The sequence below is a fragment of the Herpailurus yagouaroundi genome, unplaced genomic scaffold, assembly GCF_014898765.1.
Source record: "Herpailurus yagouaroundi ecotype Mexico unplaced genomic scaffold, PumYag 248, whole genome shotgun sequence".
NCBI classification, from domain to species: Eukaryota; Metazoa; Chordata; class Mammalia; order Carnivora; family Felidae; genus Herpailurus; species Herpailurus yagouaroundi.
In genome coordinates this window covers 1,041,029-1,053,329 of record NW_024412465.1, presented here as the reverse complement: position 1 = coordinate 1,053,329, position 12,301 = coordinate 1,041,029, and the positions used below count along the sequence as shown (strand labels likewise).

General features: G+C 45.2%; 1 long non-coding RNA gene across 1 annotated transcript in view; it reads left to right on the top strand.

The window, feature by feature from the left end:
- Positions 1-12,301, top strand: part of LOC121020178 (uncharacterized) — a 528,280-nt gene that overhangs the window by 441,366 nt on the left and 74,613 nt on the right. The gene's annotated exons all lie outside the window — the stretch shown is intronic.

The window sequence follows — 12,301 nt, the reverse complement described above, 5'->3', positions numbered from 1 at the left end:
CACCATTGGTGCACAAGGGTTCTTTTTTCCCCACATCCTCGCCAACACTTGTTGTTTCTTGTGTTTTTGATTTTAGCCATTCTGACAGGTGTGAGGTGGTATCCATTGTAGTTTTGATTTGCGTTTCCCTGATGATGAGTGATGTTGAGCATCTTTTCATGTGCCTGTCAGCCATCTGGCTGTCTTCTTTAGGCAAATGTCTGTTCACATCTTCTGCCCATTGTTTAATTGCATTATTTGTTTTTGTGGTGTTGAGTTGTGTACATTCTTTATGTATTTTGGATACTAACCCTTTATTGGATATGTAATTTGCAAATATCTTCTCCCATCCCGTTGGTTGCCCTAATTTAGTTTTGTTGATTGTTTCCTTCACTGTGCAGAAGCGTTCTATTTTGATGTCGTCCTGGTTGATTTTTGATGTTGTTTCCTTTCTCTCAGAAGACATATCTAGAAAGATATTGCTATGACTAATGTCGGAGAAATTACGGTGTGTGCTCTCTTCTAGGATTTTTATGGTTTCAGGTCTCACACTTAGGTCTTTAACCCATTTTGAGTTTTTTTGTGTCAGCTGTATGAAAGTGGTCCAGTTTCATTCTTTTGCATGTAGGTGTCCAGTTTCCCCGGTACCAGTTGTTGAAACGACTTTTCCCATGGCATATCCTTGCCTCCTTTGTTGTAGATTAATCGACCAGATAGTCGTGGGTTTACTTCTGGGCTCTCTGTTCTGTTCCATTGATCTGTGTGTCTTTTATTGTGCCAGTACCATACTGTTTGGGTTACTACTGCTTTGTAGTATATGAAGAGAAGATATTTAAACTGCATTTACATTACTAATAAGTAACTAGTCTTTACTAATTGCTAAGTAATAAGTAATAACTAAGTAATAATTACTAAGTAATAAGTCTTAGTAATTGTTAAGGAGGGATATGAAAATGAGCAAGAACAGAATCTCTTCTCCTTTAAATTAGAATTTCTTTAAGTGATTATATATAATTTGTAACTGCTGCAACCCTGATCAAAACCATTTGGAAACAGATGGAGAACCTGGAGCACAAAATGAAAGAATGACATAAAAACCCAGAGTAAACGCAGAAGAAAGTTAAAATGTTTTTGAAAAACAACAACGAATGGGGCTAACCAAATATTGAAAAGACTTGCAAAGTGATGATGGTAAAGCAGTGAGATAATGGTTCAGGAATTGATGTAAACATACAACTTTAAGTTCTGGAATAATTTCTAAAGATGAGTAAGACATTAAGAGATGATAAAAGTGGCATTTTCGTCAATGGAGACAAGTCACACTGGCCAAGAGATGGCCTGGAGACAGCCGGCTATTTGGAAAACAATGTCTCAGAATAGACATGATATCCAGATAATACACAGACAGCACTATATACAGACAGAAGGAAGATTTACATAATAAAAGAAATGCTAGCAACAGTAATATGAATCATTTAACGATGGGGGTTAACATAATTTTTAATTGCACAAAGATTAAAACAACAGATATTTTTAAAAATAAGTAATTAAAAAGGGTTTAGCAAACTATATAGCAAGTGTGCTAGTGCTAACCTGAGAATGTGTCTTATTTGGCCAAATCTAAGAATGGTTTTTACACGTTTACATTGTTGTTTCAAAAAAGAAGAGAAAAAAGAAAAGACATAAAACAAGGAAGGACAAGAGGAAGAAAAATAGGAAAAGAAAAAGAAAAATGAAAGAAAAGAAGAATGTGCAACAGACATTGCATGTGGCCACAAATCCTGAAATGTTCACTCTCTGGCCCTTTACAGAAAAGTCTTCATCCGCTGCTTTTCACTGTACACCAAATAAAAATCAAATATGAAAAGCACCATAAACAGCAGGAGTGAAATGAACATTTGGGGAGAGAAGGATTTGAAACATGTATGTCAAAACTCACCCTTTTTTAATACAAGAATAAACCAAACAACAAACAAGACTTGTTCCTTAGGGTTTAGCTTCAGTATTATATACTGAGAGTCTCTAAGAATGTTTACATTTTTTAATTTTTTATTTTATCAAAAAAGAACTTTTTTTAATGTTATTTATTTTTTTATTTTTTTTTAATGTTTTTATTTTTGAGACAGAGAGAGACAGAGCATGAGCAGGGGAGGGGCAGAGAGAGAAGGAGATACAGAATCTGAAGCAGGCTCCGAGCTGTCAGCACAGAGCCCGACGCGGGGCCCGAACCCACGGACTATGAGATCATGACCTGAGCCGAAGTCGGACGCTCAACTGACTGAGCCACCCAGGCACCCCAAATGTTATTTATTTTTGAGAGAGAGAGACAGAGCATGAGCAGGGGAGGAGCAGAGAGAGAGGGAGACACAGAATCCGAAGCAGGCTCCAGGTTCCCAGCCGTCAGCACAGAGCCCGATGCAGGGCTCAAACCCACAACCCGTGAGATCATGACCTGAGCCAAAGTTGAATGTTTAACCGACAGAGGCACGGGGGTGCCCCAGAATGTTTACATTTTAATGTAACTTAATAATAGTGCATTTTTTCTGAGTATAATTTTATTAATTTTTCACTTATGATTTTCCATGTTCTGTCTTATAAGAGAAAAAGTTTTCTATGGATCATCAGTAGCTACAATTCGATGACTTAAAACTCCATTTGTCAGAACTGAGACAAAGGCCTCAGTGTTGTGGGTGATGCAGATCCAGACTCCCACATGGCCTACGGAAACGCGTCACTACCTGGAGGTGTGGTATCTTGGAGGCAGGTGACAGGGCGAGGCGGGGAGGGGGGAGGGTCGACATGCTGGAGACCAACCTGAGGGTATGTGCTGCCCAGTTGTTGAGACTGATAAGCAGTAAATTCATGGTATTTTGTAAAATAGCCCTTCACGGGCACCTGGATGGCTCAGTCAGTTAAGCATCCAACTCTTGATCAGGTCATGATCTCGTGGTTCATGGGTTCCAGCCCCACACAGGGCATTGAGCTGACAGCATGGAGCCTAATGGGGATTCTGTCTCTCTGTCTCTCTGCCCCTCCCCTGCTTGGTTGCACACACTCTCTCAAAATAAATTAAAACAAACCAGCCATAATTTCATACATTCATATCTGCTGTGTGCCTGCCAGGTGACAAGATGTATTCCACCCACAGGCAAATAAAACCATAGCAACAACCTGGTGTCCCCACACAAGCAGGAGTCCTACGCGTCCATCAGAGCAAACCGCATCTTGTTCTGCCGCTGCCCCCTTGCTCCTCACTCTGAGGCCGTGATATCAATCTGCCTCTGGCATCAAGCCATGTGTACGTCCTCGAACCTTTTTAGGGGGAAGTGGAGTCAGGAAAGAGCTGAGTTTCCTTTAAAAAACGTTAATATTTGGTTATTTTTCTTTTTACTGGATTTTACTTTTCTGACCTTGGGGTTTGTATGGGTTTTGAATTCTGTACCTGCAAGAATCCAAAATTATGTCCCCCTTTAAAAGTGGAAGCACTTTATGGGGCGCCTGGGTGGCGCAGTCGGTTAAGCGTCCGACTTCAGCCAGGTCACGATCTCGCGTGATCTCCCGTGATCTGGCGTGAGTTCGAGCCCCGCGTCGGGCTCTGGGCTGACGGCTCGGAGCCGGGAGCCTGATTCCGATTCTGTGTCTCCCTCTCTCTCTGCCCCTCCCCCGTTCATGCTCTGTCACTCTCTGTCCCAAAAATAAATAAATGTTGAAAAAAAAATTAAAAAAAAAAGTGGAAGCACTTTATTGTACTGTGCAATGTGATGTCTCTGGTGGGAATGAGCTAATACATAGTACGTATGAAGAGGGACATGCAGCCATCAACAAACACAGTAATTCAGGAGTCACCCAGAAATATATAGATTATATCCTTCTTCAAGGATAGATCATTTAATTTCATGTAGTAAAATTTTTTTAATATTTATTTATTTTTGAGAGAGTGTGAGCGGGGGAGGGTTGGAGAGAGAAGGAGTCACAGAATCCGAAGCAGGCTCTGAGCTGTCAGCACAGAGCCCAACGTGGGGCTTGAACCCACGAACCGTGAGATAATGACCTGAGCCGAAGTCAGATGCTTAACTGACTGAGCCACCCAGGCGCCCCATTTAATTTTATTTATTAACTGAATTAATTTGCTAAATTAGCTTCTGAAGTGTAGAGTCATGGTGTGAACGAGAACACTGTTGAGATTGAGGTATTATTCGATGTTTTTTTTAAAAAAAAAATTTAAATGTTTATTTTTGAGAGAGAGAGACCGAGTGTGAGCAGGGGAGGGACAGAGAGAAGTAGACACAGAATCTGAAGCAGGCTCGATCCTCTGAGCTGTCAGGACAGAGCCCAATGTGGGGCCCAAACACGTGAACCATGAGATCATGACCTGAGCCGAAGTCCGAAACTTAACTGACTGAGCCCCCCAGGCGCCCCTATTCAATGCTTAGTAAATTGGACCTGCAGCACGCAGTCTGGCATGGGTGATGGAGGTGTAAACTTTTTGTTTGGCTAGGGACTCGTTAATCTGACATTGATTTTTAAAGCACAGGCTGCCGTTTAGAAAACAAAGACACCAGAACTCTAGGTTATTTATTGATGAGCCAGGCCACCAAGGGGATTTTCTGACCGAGGTCACACCAGCTAGTGGAGGTCCATAGGGCAATTAGGTCAAGCCCTGTTTTAATTAACCTGAAATCACTTGAACATCAGTCCTGATTTTTAGTAATTGCTGTTCTCACAAATGGACTCATGGGCTCTGAGGTTTCCCCAAGGTTCACCATAACTATGTCACTGTTGTTTCTCAATTATATCTCAAATATGCAAATTTCTTATTTTAAAATTAGATGTCATGCAGGTCTGCAGGTTTGTGTACACACACACACACACACACACACACACACACACACAATGATGGTTAATGTGGAAGCTTTAATGTGTCCTACTTGAGTTTTGCAAAAAAATATATTCTGAGATCTTTACAAACTTCCAAAGATATGCATACCACTAGAATGGCATCCTTTAGCCCCTAAAAACGGTGACAACAGTATCAGGATCTTTTGTCAGAATCTGGGCAGTAAAGACCGAGTAAAAGAAGGAGCGAGCCCCTGGGTGGCTCTGTGGGTTAAGTGTCCGACCCTCGATCTCAGGGTGGTCAGTTTTAAGCTTTGCATTGGGCTCCACCATGGAACCTACCTAGAGAAAAAAGAAAATGCTCATGTGAAACAAAGGCCTGCCAAGCTGAGGAAGAAGTTGGAGTTCTGTTAGCATCACCAGGAAACTGCACAGCACATTTACCCAGAATTAGAATTGATGCCTCAGCAAAATACGTGCCACTTACGAAGAGTCCCGCCGTGAGCATTGGAGTCCAGCAGTGCCATGAGCCCACTATGCGGACTGACTCGCACCCAGGTCCCTGCACACAGCACGAATGTGATTACCCACACCCTCTCCACGGCCAACACTGGAACCGGATGCCTCGAGAGTTCCTAAAGACGTGCTTCGTGGGCACGGCACGTCTGTAGGGAATTAAAACAGCGTTTCTCTCTGTTCTGAACAAAGTTCCATCTCCTACCTCCTCCTGTGGGAGAACGTGCATAGACACAGCATCTTCCACTGGGAAGCGGGAATTTGCCACCAGTCAATGTTCCTTCCATGTGGCAAGGAAATGTTGCTGCTGAAAAATTTCAGAAGTTTGTCGAATATGGGAGGATCCGGCAGGATCACTGGCTGCTGTCTGAATGTCCTTACTCTCCCTAAAATCATTGGATTTTCACGTGGGTAACGAAAGCATTTGGTCCTTTGCCAAGTAGATACAGGTTGTGGAGCTGGAGTAATTATCATAAACGTCTAATAAACATCATGCAGGCAAGCCCTCGGTAAACGTCTGTCTGCCTCGATTTTTTATTGAGAGAATGTGATACACATACCCTAAAGGGGTGGGCAGATGTTTCCAGATGACAGAAGGAAGCAAGATGCTCACTTCCTAATGTATTTAGGCAAAGTGGATTTCCAATATTACATTATACTTTTAATTGAAAGAGCACTGCATGACAGAGCATTTCCATCAGTGACTTAGAGGATTAGTAATGTATTTAAATTAATAAAATATATACTATCCCTGTAGCAAATCCATTTCTGGAAATTCGGTATTTGGTTTTGGTCACTTTGGTTACCTCAAGAACTTTTGTATTCGTAAATTTTAATCAAATAATACTTCGTTGCATGACTCATACGCAGTGTGTATGCAGTATTTTTGCTGTATTTATATGATAGCGTGGCATCACTATTTAAAATATTAAAATTAAAGGTTAGCCTTTTAAATACACGGAAATTGCATTTTAGTAGTTATCTAAGTTACCTCTAATCACCGCCCACTTCAAAGATTAAAATCTCTTTATTTTTTAAGACCTGTACGTACACACTCAACCGATAAAAATTAGGATTTTTAAAATGATGTGAATTTTTGTCTCGATTTTCCACCTGATCGTTCATAGAGAGATGTGGAAAGCACACAAATTTCAACCACAATTAAAAGCACAGCCCTCTGCTGCCTGATGTTTCCTGCTGATGGATAGGTTTGGACAAGGCGTCACACATGCACCCTCTCCCCAGGTGCACGCAGAGTCACAACGATGTCAACTGCAGGACTTCTTTGTCTGAGAGGTCCTGTGACAGCTCCAACGATCATCGTCACTGTGTATTCTGAGTGGCACAGAACTCCCCCTGAGCTAACAAAGTGAAGTTAGCCAAAGGCTGCTGTCTTGTTTTAGACACGTGTGCGTTGATGCAAAACTGTGTAGTTGACACGTACGTATTGAGGATTTATGGCAGACGAAGCCCGGAAAAGCATGAGCTGAAGACTGGAAGAGCCACTGAAGATAGACTGAACATGTTACATGCGTAACGTTTGCAGTCATGAAATAGGTCATTTAATCATGAAGCATGAAGGATCACGTTTGGAATCAAAATACACTTGGCTTCTGTCTGTGGAGAGTCCAGTATCTAGTTCAGGATGTAAAGAAAACAGACTTTGCGCATGCTCAAAATCCTATCTGTACGTTTTCTGCTTGATTTGGAGTAGCAAAATTGGAAATGTTTCTGGTCGTTTTAAGGATTCATGGAGCTATGGCTGTGAAATGTACCAGTGAAAGCCTGAGAGAAGGGGAGCGTTCATAGGAGGAAGATTTCTATTGAGCCTCATTATTGCCCTTGGAAAGTTCCAAGACAACAGGGCCGGAAGGAATGGGTGTTAGTCAAGGACACGTGCAATGCAGACCATGTAGGGAAATATGTCAGCATGTAGCCACTGACACATACACTCAGGGTTAAGACTCTGTCCTCAACTTATTTTAGAAAAATTGTGTTTTGTAGCCAGCACGACATGTTTTAGAAGGAGAAACATTTTCTATTAAGGATTCTGCATGGCTTTTTTCTTTTTTAACATTTATTTATTTTTGAGACAGAGAGCGTGAGTAGAGGAGGGGCAGAGAGAGACAGAGACTCAGAATCTGAAGCAGGATCCGGGCTTTGAGCCATCAGCACAGAGCCCGATATAGGGCTCAAAATCATGGATATGAGATCATGACTGACCCAAAGTCAGATGCTCAACTGACTGAGCCACCAGGTGCCCCTGCGTGGCTTTTATTTCGAAGAAGTAGCTAATTTTGCTTAAGCAACAGACCCTAGAAGAGGAACAGCTGCTGGTATTTCTTCCTAAAAATTCAAGATGAGTGTCTCGAGTTGATGGAAGCAAAATGAAGACACGTGACTGTCCAAACTCATGGAACGTATGGCTCTAGAGTCATCTCCCTTTGATGTCATTCACATCCGGGAAAGGAAGCACGGGGAGAATGTGATGGGCCACCAAGAGTGCCCTTTACAGACAAGGGAAAATAAGCATCACGCATACGTGCCATGTTAAATAACGGTGGAAGCTGTACGATGCAGGAGAGGTCAAAGGGAGCACGGGGAAAGATTTCTGTAAGATCTCCGTGGAAGGAGAGAGTGGTTCCAACTCAGACAGCAAAGAAAGCCCTTCTGGAGGATTTGAAGCTGAGCCTGGGTCTGCAAGATGCCTTGTGAGTTCCTGCCACGCCACCCCCGATATTTACTGATCCCCCTGATGGTGTATATGAAGTGCTTCCTTCTCTGGTGACCCAGGCATTCAGTCTCCTGGAACTGATTTCCTTACAAGGAACACATACCTATATACCGTGTAGCTGCCGCATGTTTAAAACCGCTTCATGAGCCCCTTCCAGGTTTGCAGCCCAAAGTACTTCAGCCTTGCCTTAATCCCGCACTAGTCTTGCATTTGGTGCAAGAAAGACGATATTGTGTGTGAGGCTATAAACACAAGGTGTCAGTGAATGGATCGTTCATTTCCCGTAGCAGGTATCTTTTGCGTGTCTGTGACAGACACAGTTTTGCACTAGACAGGACTTCTGTTATAAAAAAGCAAGAAATCCCAGAGCACAGACAAGAAACGGTCAGAGAAATACAAAACTCTTCACTGAAATGCAAGAGATGTGTCTGGGGTAGAGGAGAGCAAACGTGTTCACAATGTTCTGGGTACACGTAAGATTGCGTTTCCGCGTTGTCCTAGGGTTCTCCGGAGAAACAGAGGCACTGGGAGAATGTTTGGAGGTTTGGCATGAGGAATTGCCTCATGTGATTGTGGGGGCTGAGACGCCCCCACATCTGCCATGTGCAGGGTCGCGAGCCCAGGGAAGTCGATGGCGTGAGCTGTAGTGTGAGAGCAGGAGACCAAGAACTGTGATGTCCCAGGAGCGGCCCACGTGGTTCCTTAGCAGTGACAGATGTAGGGTGGTGACATGAAGCTACATGCTAGCAGGGTGAACGGACGGGGAGTGGGTACTCTTTGAACTCGCTTGGCAACTTCCGTAAGTTGAAGGCTGTTCCAGAATGAACCGTTTCTGGCTTTGTTTCAAGCCAGAGGACACAGTGGGTGGCGAGAAGGGAGCGAAATAAGTAGTGGAAGACGGGACGTAAGCCAGTCACAGCGGGACAGCCCCCACCGTCGGGGGGTGACATGATTAGGAAGGACAGCGCAGCTAGGAGCTGATGGGGGAGAAACGCACACTTCCCAGCTCCAGCGGGAGAAGACAGGGCCGTGGACGGAGTTTCAGGGAAAGAAGTGAGGTTTGGGTCTGGGCACGGAAGGCCCATTTCGTACGGACGACTGAGAGCCGAGTCGCAGGTCGTGCCCGGGGATTGGCACTGTTGTTTGCAGAGACAAAGTTGCATACAGGGAGAGTGTGGCCGGAGGAACAAGAGGTCCATGTGGGACATACCGACTCAGGAAAGGAGACATCCAAGCGGAGACTAATGTACGGACCTCATAAGTGATTTGAAAGGGCTGGCTTTAGAAATTAGTGAGTGAATTCCTGTAAGCCAAGACAGACGTGGGGAGGGGCACCGGGACGTGGAGGGGCGACCAGAGTCCATGGGAGATGTGGGGGCCATGCGGGGTCCCACGCTTAGAGCCACAGCGGAGCGAGGAAGCAGAGCCAGGAGGCCGATGGTCAGCCCCTGCTGGTGACACTTAGTGCTTCTCTAGGGAGTTAGAGGTGTCACAGTGAATGAGTTCAGTGTAGACACTCGGTGGAGTGGACACCGCATGGTTCCACATGGAAGCACAGCAAAGGAGGCTTAGGCAAGGAGGAAGGAGAACGTGTTGTGTTCCAGAAGATTTGTGAGGGAGGCTTCAGAGCATGGGGGATCACCATACAGCACGGACTCTCCACCTCAGCTCTGCGGGCAGTGGAGCCGGTGCCCTTCGGTGCTGGGGTGTCCCGTGCACCCCACGATAGTGAGCTGCCTCCCCCGTCTCCACCCCCGGCAGGGATTCTCGACCTCGGCTCTGCGGGCAGTGGGGCCGGTGCCCCTCGGTGCTGGGGTGTCCTGTGCACCCCGAGGTGGCGAGCTGCTTCCCCGTTCTCCACCCACCGCCCCTCCTCCAGGCACAACAATCAGAACCGTCTCCAGACATCACCCCAGGTCCCCTTAGGGGTGCACGGCAGAGAACCACTGGTTGGTCACAGTTTGGTTTATGTGGCAGAGGAAAGCAGGACGGGAGACGGGGGGAGGAGGAAGGAAGAAGGAGACAGTTGTGCATTTCTGCTTTGTAAAAACCTCAGCTCCAGCCACTGGCATCAGTGCACTCAGAAACACCCCCCGTGGTATCTGTTGGATAAATTTTGTAGGCAAGAAATATGTGCATTGTGTGTGTCCTTTCAACCAAGCTGAAGTTCGCATGTACTAATTCCCTCTCGACGTGGGAAGAGTTATTGTTTTCGCAGCCCTAAGTCCCAGGCTGAGCCGGGCCACACACGGAGCCACAAATGCCCAGGAACGTTGATTCTGTATGCACGTGAGGGGGCAGTGTGAGCAGGAGGGCGCAGCTGTTTGCAGCAGATGTTAGAGACACAGAGCCCGCCTGACAGTAGCTTCTGAGCACCAGCCGAGCAGGGAGGCGCTTTCCGAACTAACCACTGCCCTCGGGTTTGCCTAACGCGTCAGTTCCTGTGGGTCCCTTCCGTGCTCCTATGTCTTACTTGAAAGGTGTGACATTTCACGATTCACATGCAGCCAAGAATGCTCTGTGCCACAAGACGTGCAGAGCAAAGACATTCCAAAATGAAGGCAGTTGCTTCTAGAAGCTTTGTGGACTCCCTCTGAGCATCAGGCACTTTTTATTAGTAAAGTGTTGCTTCAGGATTTTTAAATAGCACCCTAATCATGCCCACCAGGTCTGGTGTGTTGGAAAAGGCACTTCACTTCTATATGAAGCCAGACGTATATGCCCAGTCTAGTGCTCCTAAAAGCATCAGCAGGGGCGCCTGGGAGGGCTTAGTCGGTTGACCGAACGACTTTCAGGTTCTGACTTAGGTCATGATCGCACGGTCCCTGAGATGGAACCGCCCGTCAGACCGTGTGCTGACAGTGTGGAGCCTGCTTGGGATTCTCTCTCTCCTTTTCTGCCCCTACCCAGTTTGCACTCACTGTCTCTCTGAAAATAAATCAATAAACATTAAAAAAAATCATCACTGAAACCAGACTGGGGGACAATCTACAAAACGCCTGACCAGTCCTCAGAAGTGTGAAGGTCCTGAGAAATCAGGAAACACAAAATTCCATACAATGTGGGAGCCCAATGAGACATGAAGATTATTGCAGTGTGGGACCCTCAGTGGAACCCCAGACAGGAAGAGGGCTTTACCCAAGAACTGAAGAAACCCACGTACAGCGTGGAGTTTAGCTGATGGTACTGCAACAACGTTAATCTCTTAGTTGTGACAAGTGTTGTGTGATTATTTAAGATGTTAACATCTCGGGGGTGCATAAGAGCTCTCTCTACTTATCGTCTTTCCAACTTCCTGTACATCCAGAATTATTCACAAATAAAAAGTTTGTTTAAAGAAATGGCACCCAGGGCACCTGGGTGGCTCAGTCAGATGAGCGTCCGACTTCAGCTCAGGTCATGATCTCACAGTCCGTGGTTCAACCCCTGCATCAGGCTCTGTGCTGACAGCTCGGAGCCTGGAGCCTACTTCAGATTCTGTGTCTCCCTATCTCCCCGCCCCTCCCCTGCTCATTCTCTCTCTGTCTCAAAAATAAATAGAAATATTAAAAAAATAAATACATAAAAAAATAAAGAAACGGCACCCTTCAAAGGGGTTGGAAATGTGTAAGTTTTACATTCAAAAGGCATTAACCTGGCAACGACCACCCATGCAACCCTGAATCTGATTTGCGACTTCAAGACCAGGTGGTTTCAGATGCTGTGTCTCCCTCTCTCTCTGTACCTCCCCTGCTCGTGCTCTGTCTCAAAAATAAATAAACATTTTTAAAAATTTTAAGAAAAGGAAGCAATTAGAAGTGAAAAGAAACAGGTGTTTGCCAGGTGAGTAATGGAAGCCAGCCACTGTGTAAATGTAGCTCGATTCCATTTGCGCAGCATCTGATGTCAGAAGTATGTGTGGTTACAGGTAAACAAACCTGCACTCACAGTGGTTAAGCCACTTGTCCAGTATCACACAACTGCAGGTAACAGACTTGAGTTCCATTCCTTCTCTACCCAAGTGAAAAGCCCCTATTTTACATTCTGGCATTTTCCCCGCCAATGCAGGTTTCGCACAAAAACTCACGACACAGGAGAAGAGATCAGAAGGATCAAGATAACATGTAACAAACTCCCAAAACAGAAATAGTTATGTGGACAGGCATGAAATGGGAAGAAAACAGAGCACTTGGGGAATGTGGACAAGCATGGACTGCGCTGTAAAAGGAACAGCTGGGGAGAGCGGAGAAGCATATG